General features: G+C 41.9%; 1 pseudogene; it reads right to left on the bottom strand.

The window, feature by feature from the left end:
* Positions 1–7736: 7736 nt before the first annotated feature.
* Positions 7737–8816, bottom strand: LOC148006722 (TD and POZ domain-containing protein 4-like; annotated as a pseudogene).
* Between the last annotated feature and the right edge of the window lie 334 nt (positions 8817–9150).

Genomic DNA, 9150 nt, shown 5'->3' with positions numbered 1-9150 from the left:
CCAAAAGCAAATTCACCTGTAATTGTTCTTTTGTCCTAGGACATTGATCTGCCCATACAGGCTTATTACTTAGCCATTTAAAAGGTAGGGTGGTTTTTACCTTTGAAAGAACAACACCTGTCATGTTCTACTTATGGACAACTGGAAAAGCCTTTGAGTGTTCTTGTTAATACATTTTAAGATTTATGTTTTATTTTATGTATCTGAGTACACTGTCAATCTCTTCATACTCACCAGAAGAGTGTATCAGATCTGATTACAAATGGTTCTGAGCCACGACGTGGTTGCTGGGAATTGCACTTGGGACTTCTGGAAGAGCAGAAGGTGCTCTTCACAGATGAGCCATCTCTCCAGCCCAAAATTCATTTCAATATTTTTTTTCTCAGGACACTCTTGAATTTATAGGTTGTTTCTGATGTTGAAGGAATGTTAATCTGTGTTTTCCATTGCTATGAAGAATCATATCTTCATAAAATCATTGCTATATTAACTATATTTGGCTAGTTTACATATTTGTCCTTCCAACCCTATACCCATTGTGCACTTGGCTTTACCTGAGATGAAGATCCAATTCCTAGAAGCTGAACATTTACCTCCAAAAAAGGCCAATCTGGATGCCAAAATTTTGATGAAATTATTTTGAGATCTGGTTCTGTGACTAGTAAACCTTCTAATTCAATGTAACTTAATAGTAACGTTTTTGGTTTTGGTCTCTGATCATTTCCAGCAGTTTGCCAAAATATTTATTTGCTGGTTTTTCCTGAATTTTTCCTTTTAACTACTGAAGTTGTTTTGACTTTAATTTTCTCCAGAGCAATATTGTTTTTAACAATGGGCATTAAATCTCTTAATTGATCTTTGGCTGAGTTTCTTCCATAACAACAGGGAATAATTGAATAAAATGTGTAGGAGGCAACTTAGGACATTATCTGATGGCTACAGGTTAAGTTCCTTATCCCTTGTTGATCTTCCCTCATTAGAACAATGCCAGGCTTTTCTATACCTTCTGCATTTTACAGAAAGCTGAGGTCTTCTCTTTGGATCATTTCTAGGAAAAACAAAACAAAACAAAACAACAACAACAACAACAACAACAAAAACATTGTTTCTATGAATGACTTGCCTACAATCTATGTTAAATAGACCTTGATTACAATTAAAATATCTGTCATTTTGATTTTACTTTGTTCTTTTAGAAATGATTTCTATCAAATTAGCACCATAAGCACGAGATTCAACATATACTGTATCTCTAATCTATTCCTCTATTGGTGCTGACCTCATCTTTAAATATCTAATCACCCAGTTGCATTCTGAGTTATCGTTTTCAAAAGCCAAAGATTAAATCAGTATTTTTTTCTGACTTCTGAATCTGATAGTATCCTGTTTACAACTGAAATCAACCTTTGCAAAAAATCAGTGATGGCTTCTTTTGGCCTTTGTTTAATTTTAGTAAATGATACAGACCTCTTTCTTGACTCTTCAACTGTGTCCCAAGTACTTAAAGTTGCTTAACTACACGTCCTAAGTTTTTGTTTTCCAGAAATAGAAATGTCCAAAACAAGTCAATTCTAGCAAAAACCATACTTCATGGGCTGGCAATCAGGATCTGCCCACAACCTGGCTTGAGCCAAGCCTAAGCACAAAATAGTTAATCAACAAAGATTCTAAAAAGACCTGAAAACTTCCCAGAACCTTTGCAATTCAATTCCCAGAACAATTGCAAGGGCTCCCATACTCCTGGATAATAATCCATCCAGTCAATGGAAAGAAACATAAATGTCACCCACTCCTACCCTAAAAGGGTTTAAATTGACTGTGTAACTCACAAACCTCTGTCTTCCTTTCAGCTATATGGCAGACCCCGACATGTTGACTCTCTGTAAAATAACTCCTGTTTTGCTGTTGCATAACGTTTGAGTGTGGGGTATCAATCTTCAGTGAATTGCAGACCCTTATATTTGGGGGCATGAGCTGTGCCTTGCGTTACTGATCTTGGTCATTCTGACAGATAGAAGATTGACCAAGCCAGCTCACTTAGTCATCAGGGTTTCAAGGGAGGGAGAGAAGATTGAAAGAAAAATACAGTTAGACAACATTTTAATATGATTCCAACCAGTGTTAAGGTTGAAGTGGGTTTATTTTTACTAGTGTGCTTTTATACCATTTTAGGTATATCCAAAGTATAGGGTCAGTTCTTAGATCAAAAACAAAGTAATCAAACAAGGGAATAAACAAAGAGATCAAACAAGGTCTCCTGGTCACCTTTTCTAGGGGCTTGCCAGGAAGACCAAGATAAAAGGAATACCACACACCCCTAGGCTGAATTTATCTTGAGCTTTGAATTAACTCAGATGTTTTATATAATGTAGGGCTATTAGCCATTCCCTAAGGAAAATCTTCCAATGATATTGCTTCATGGATTCTTTAAAATTACAAGCAGACATGCTAAATTCAAATCTTTTACAATCATGAAGGTGCAAAGAAATAGTATACAGTCTTTTAAATCTATAATGATTTTATATGTATTTTTTGGAATGCCAGCTGGAGTATGTAAGCCAGATTGTAATGTTCCCATATGTTCCTAGTTTCATTAACCTTTTCTAAATCTTGCAATAATCTCTACTTGCCTGATTTTTTTTCTTAGTTACAAATATAGGTGAGGTCTAAGGAGAATTAAAACCTTGAACTTGTGATTGAACTGTAAACTGCAGCTAATGAAACATTGGCAGTTTAATTATAATTTTTAAGTTTCTTCTGCAATATCAGTGCATAACCATTGTTTTGGAAAGCAAAACCCAATTTTCGGCAGTGTAAACCATCCATTCTCTCTAAAATCAATACCTAGTGCATTACTTTCATGTTACACAGCTTGTCTGCCAGTTCTTATACATGAATTCATGATGGTGCTGTTAGTATTCTGTCTAAGCTCCACTCCCACAGCTACCTGGCAATAGCCAGGTATGCTCCACTCCACAGTTGCCTGGTAATAACCAGGTGTGCCTGAGTATAAAGGGGGTTGCTTGCCCTCTCCTCTCTCTCTTACTCCTCTCTTCCTTTTCCTCTTTTCATGCCCTCCTTGTCCCTGTCCCTTCTCTCACCATCCCCCCCATCCCCTTTCCCCCATGTGTCTGTGACTGGTCTTTCCTCTCTTCTTCTACTCTTCTGTCATTAAACCTCTCCACTTATAACCAGGTTGGCTTGGTGCGTTCTGTCTGGATGTGAGCTGAGATTTTAAACCCCAACATTGGTGACCCTTATGTGGTGATTGATCTCCCAGTGCCTACATGACCTGGTGTCCTGCCCCCAGCCTGCTGAGCAAAGCTGTGGTAGGGAGTGATGGACCCACAATTAGGAGTCACTCCTGCCACAGTGCCTGTCCCACAGCTGGTGGTAGCTCTGCTAGGGCCTCACGCTTTTAAGGGCTGTGGAGAGGAGAAATGGAGCCACATGCCCCCGCCACGGCATCCACTGGCCCTCAGCCCACCCTGGGCCAGGGGCACAGTTGTGGTCACTGCCACTGGCCCTGTGCTCAAGAGGGGCTATTGTGAGGAAGGATGGAGATGTGTGCCACTTCCCCGCACACCACCTGATCACTGCCATGTGTCCTACTGTTTCATCCCCCATATCTGGTGCATCATTGGACACAGCCATCTGCTGACTGCTGTGGCACTCTGGACTTCCATTAGGTGATTTTCTGCTTCAGCTAGCGCACCTTCAGATACTGCGTGAGTCTCTGCTCTCCATGGTTCTCCATGTGGTGCCATCTGTTGCCATTTGGACAGGCCTTCCCCAACCACACAGTTCCACTTTTCCTGCTACCAGACTGCAGCTCCAATTTCCACACAAACACTAGCAGATTGGGCAGAGTTTCCCTCGAAAGCCATCCCTTGCTCCCCTCTTGCTCTGGGCTCTGGCAGCTGATCAGGAAATCCCAGTCCCAGGTAGGAACGCTCTCTGGCAGGTCTGGGACCGGTCCTTTATAGTCTCCAGGAGTCTAAGTGACAACTCAGACACCTGGCCTGGCAGACTACTACTGTTACCATTAATTCCTCCTGGGATGCCGGTGCAAATTAATTGGTGACTTCCCCCAGCGGGAAATTCGAGGTCTTCGAATGTACCCCTAGGATGTCTTTTGGAGAATTTCAAAAACTTGAATATTAATGCCTCACCTGAGGACATCAAATTGATAGACCTATGCAATAATGTCTAGACCCATTATTTATTAAATAATGGTTCAAAATGACCGCATAACAGCACTCTAAATTCCTCAATTTTATTGGATCTTCACAATTACTGCCAGCAGTCTGGTAAATGGAAAGAGATTCTTTATGTCCAAGCATTTATATAGTGTCACACTAACCTCTTTCTGTGTTCCTCTTCTGGCCCCACCCAACTCCTCTTAACTATAAAACAGGCTCCAGATGACAGTACAACTTTTGACCCAGCTAATGAACTGCCTCCTCTTTGCCACAGACCTGCTCCCACACTTCCAAAAACCCAATCCACCACCTCACCAGGTTATCACAGAGCGTCCTCAATAGACCTCTCCAGACCCCTCCCCTCCTGTGCTGCAGGACACTCCAATCTCCCTGCCCTGGCACCTTTCACTTCTCCTATCACCTGCTCCAAGATCATAGCCAAACCCCCAAACTCCTCATTGCCAGAGATGCCTGACCTAGCACTGGTCCTTCCGTTAAGAGAGGTGGCCAGTATTGATGGGCCGGTCAGGGTACATGTCCCTTTTTCACTGAATGAACTTTCTCAAATAGAATACAGACTGGATTCCTATAACTCTAACTCTATAGTTCCCTGGCAACAGCCAGCTGTGCCTGACTATAAATTGGGCTCCTTGCTCCCTCCTCTCTCTCTCACTCCTCTCTTGCTCTCTCTTGCTCTTCCTCTTCTCAGGCCCTTATTGTCTCTGTCCTTTCTCTCCCCACCCCTCCCTTTTCCTCCACATGCCCATGGCCAGCCTTTCCTCTCTTCTTCTACTCTTCTTCCCTCATTAAACCTCTCCACATAGAACCGTATTGACTTGGTGTGTTCTGTCTGAGTGCAAGCAAAGATTTAAACCCCAACAGGGGCACCTTTTAATACCTCATTGTTTTAAATTCTCTTTTTTAAGTCTCGTTTTAGGACAAGAATTACATAAAATATTATCCCAAATTAGAAGTATCTACAGAGACCTATTTGCACAGTTGATTCATGATATGTGTTGTCTAGAATGACTCTAACCCTGAGTCACAGGTTTTAAGCCAACTTTCTGTTACCAATGTTACAAATTTTTAATCATATCCAATAACTTATATGCAAATACTCTACAACCAAGACTTTTAAGACTAGTCAGAAACAAATATGAGACTTCTACACTACATTTACTTAATTAAACCAGAAAATTTTTTCTTACTTTTTCTAGGTCTAATTTCAAAAGAAAAGCACCTGGTCACATGCTGAACTCAATAAACACAATCACAGAGAGTTTTCTAGGAAAACAACCATCAACTTGCTTACCATAGAAGCTGAGAAGCAGGGGGCCCCTTTAAGAGCAGCTTGTACAGACAATCAGGCCCTGGCAGAGCTTCTCCAGCTGTCCTTGACTCCTATCTCCAAGTGCAGAGCAACTTAGCAGTTTTTGTTGCGCACACTGAGACCACCTGTTGTTTGTTGTTTGTTTTGTTTTTTTGGGGGTTGACATGGGTGCAAACTAAATCAAGAGGTGAATTAGCAGATAAAAGTTTTAACTATTTTTTTTTTGCACTGAACATGAAACACAGAGAAACAAAACAAAAACACAGACATAAACTAATAGATATGGACAAATTGGTGTGTCATGGACAAACAATAGAGAGAGAGGGTAGAGAACGAAATGTGTCGCTAAAGGGACCCACATATCCTACCGAAGGGACCCAGAACCAGAACTAAGTATACCTCCAGTAGGAGCCAGAGAGGAAGCATGAAGTTTCCTGACTCCTTCTGTCCCTGGGAGAGCCCCTGAACAGATTAAGTTCATTTTCCTTCTCTTTCATTAAACCATCCCCTACAGGTGATAGAATGGTTTTCTGAAATCTATTGTCCCTCTAATGTCCAGGACTAAACTGTCTCTAATCAGGGTCCAAAGACTAAAACCACATATGTGAATTATCTTCACTTCTCTAGATTTTAGCATAACTCTAGCCACATACACAAAATGCATTCTACCATTACCTTGTCCTGTTCCTCCTTGCTGGATGTTGAAAACTGGTATCTGGCCCTGGTTCCCTCTGCTGACTTGCTAAACAGCCCAAACCTGTTCTTCCACAGAATTCCTGGAGCTAATGCTCTCCTTCTACCCAATGCCTGGTCTGCAGACCACCAAGGACCACTCTGCAGTTTCACCCTCTCTCTTGCTCACATAAATCATCGAAAGTGGAAAACACCAGACAGCATTAATATTTAATACCAATTACATTTTTATCAGTAAATCTCCAACCCCAATATTCTGGGGCAAAGAATGCATAACTCAGCTATAATATTTATAAACTGCACATCTAAACTAGGTAAATAGACCACTCTACTGCTCTATTCCCAGCAATGAGATCCTGGATATTTGTACCCTGTTGCAGTATACTCCAGCACATGTTACTCTGCTCCATCCCCATCTCCTCTTCCCCCATCTTCCTTTCTCCCTGTCCTTCCATCTCATCTTCACCCCCCCATCCTCTCTCCTCTAAAACTTCTTGACTTTCTTTTCCCTTCCACTGCCCAATGACAGTATCTAGCCTTTATTTGACCAGTTTAAACAGGAAGCAGGTTTACATGGAATCACCTGAGTACAAGATATGCTCCTCATCAAAATGCACCCGAAACCCAGGCAACCCACAAAAATAATCATAACCATTTCAATAGTTTTCATATCATATTTGATTAGGATATGGTATTGTCTAAAGAGCTGGTTGTGTCCATTGTCTTAGTTGGTGTTTCAGCGCTGTGAAGAGACACCATGACCAAGACAACTTTTAAAAAAGGACATTTAATTGGTGCTGACTTACAGTTTGAGGTACAGTCCATTATCATCATCGCAGGAAGCATGATGGTGTCCAAGCCAACAGTGTCCAAGCCCACATGGGGTTGGAGGAGGAACTAAGTACCTAGATGTGCAGGCAGTCAGGAAGAGACTGTGTGACCCTGACCAGAGCTTGAGCATATACAGTACCTCAAAGCCATGTCTTTACAGAGATAAACTTCCTATAACAAGAGTACACCTCCTCCAAAGATGCCACAGTTCCTAAGAGTGGCTCTTCTCATGGGCTGTGCATATTTAAACCACCAAACTTGAGTGTTTTTTTTAAAAACAAAGCCTTCTTTCCATTTCCCTTTTGTTAATACTAAACATTCATATTTGGCTTCTTCTTTGCTCTGAGACCCTGGTCATCTTTTCTGCTTAGTGCAGTGCAAACAGGTTTCTCTGACAAAACACTTTTGGTCAGTGCTTCCAGGATATCAGTCTAAAATCAAACAAGAACATCAACAAGGTAGATGTTAGGTAGTGTCCCAGACTCCAGTGCTGTCATTTCCCCCACCCACCATTCCAACTTATTTAGAGCCATTTTAAGTCCTGAGACACCACACTGCCTTTCCCTGTATCAGTGTAAATGCTCCAGCAATACCATTGTCTAACCAGGAGTCACTGGGTACAACACAGGTTCTTGCTATTGGAAGACAGGTGTAGGTCATAGCTCGTCAGGTATTAAATATCACTTAAGTAGTTTCAGAGGGAAAGCCCAGAAAAAAAATCTTCGCAGAAGCCAGGGAGTGGAATGCTTCAGCTACCAAGTGGGGATGTGACTCCACCATTGACTCTCACCCTGAGGTCTCAGAGACCTCAGAAGCATGAACTGTAATGAAAGCCAGGGCCTGAGTCTTTAGCTGCTCTGTGCTGTGGAGGTCAGCCAGGATGAGAGTGTGCAGCACTCCTCACAGAGATTTTCCTGCAGAGGACATCCTTACCTATGGCCTTTAATTATTCCAGGCCATACTTGTTAGCAGCTGCAGAAGTCCAGGGACAATGGAGAGGCTGTAGACATGTGGAGCCTTCCTGGTATAAATGAAACCCATCATCTCCTTGAATACTTGGGGATCCAGGTGATAGATTTCAAGTTGTTTCTTTAGGCTCTCCTGCCATGTTCAAACGTGGCTCTGAAAACTGGAGAATGAGCGGCTAGGATGAACTTGTGAGCTCTGAATTCCTGGCCAGATACCAGCAGGCAGCAGGCTGTGAAGAGGGAATTATCCCACAGCTCACCTAGGTCATCTGACAATGTGCACCTTGGAACCTTGATCACAGGTCTTGTGTTCTGTCCAGAAATGCTGAAGGAGCCTTGGACCACACTCACATTGCAGAGGGGGTAAGTCTGTCATCTGGAAATATCAAATGGCTTTGAGACAAGAGAAAATCTGGAACGATGAACTTTTTGTAACGATAGGATTGGTGTGGCAGTAAACTATAGACACCTGATCTCCTAGCATTATTGCTCCCCCACCCTTTCGCAGTTAAGATACCAAAGTGTGTATCTGCTCAAACTGGGCACTTTTCAGAGCTGAGCAACATCAGGTAAAGTGACAGGTAACCTTTGCCCTCCTAATCAACCCCATTTGGGTGTACATTCAAACAACATGCCCCCATCGGCCTATGATGAGAGCACTGGGCTTGTAATGTATTCTACCATTCCCTCAAGGAAAAAAGAGAAGCTGCTAATCATCCACGTGTTGCAGAATTTCTGGTTGCTGCTACTCGGTGTGTAGTACCTGTTCTTGGCATCCAGGTCCCCTGACATTTCTGCCTAAGGTACTTTGGATGTAAAATTGGAACCTGAAAATAAGAGCTAGAAATTGTTTACTCTTCAACCTATAGTACACAATTAGTGATATTTTTATATTTAAGTTTCAATTGCTCCTACATTGTCTCTTCTATGATATTGAAAACATGTCTCTCTAAACTGTTCTGTCTAGACTTCAATATTATTTTAAAGAAAACAATCCAGGCTGTTAAATCATGCTGAATCTCTCTCTCTCTCTCTCTCTCTCTCTCTCTCTCTCTCTGTGTGTGTGTGTGTGTGTGTGTGTGTGTGTTTGTGTGTGTGTATGTGTGTGTGTGAGTGAGTTGAGTTG

The sequence above is a fragment of the Rattus norvegicus genome, chromosome 2 (genome assembly GCF_021556685.1).
Source record: "Rattus norvegicus strain SHRSP/BbbUtx chromosome 2, alternate assembly SHRSP_T2T, whole genome shotgun sequence".
NCBI classification, from domain to species: Eukaryota; Metazoa; Chordata; class Mammalia; order Rodentia; family Muridae; genus Rattus; species Rattus norvegicus.
This window is presented reverse-complemented; position numbering and strand designations above follow the sequence as displayed.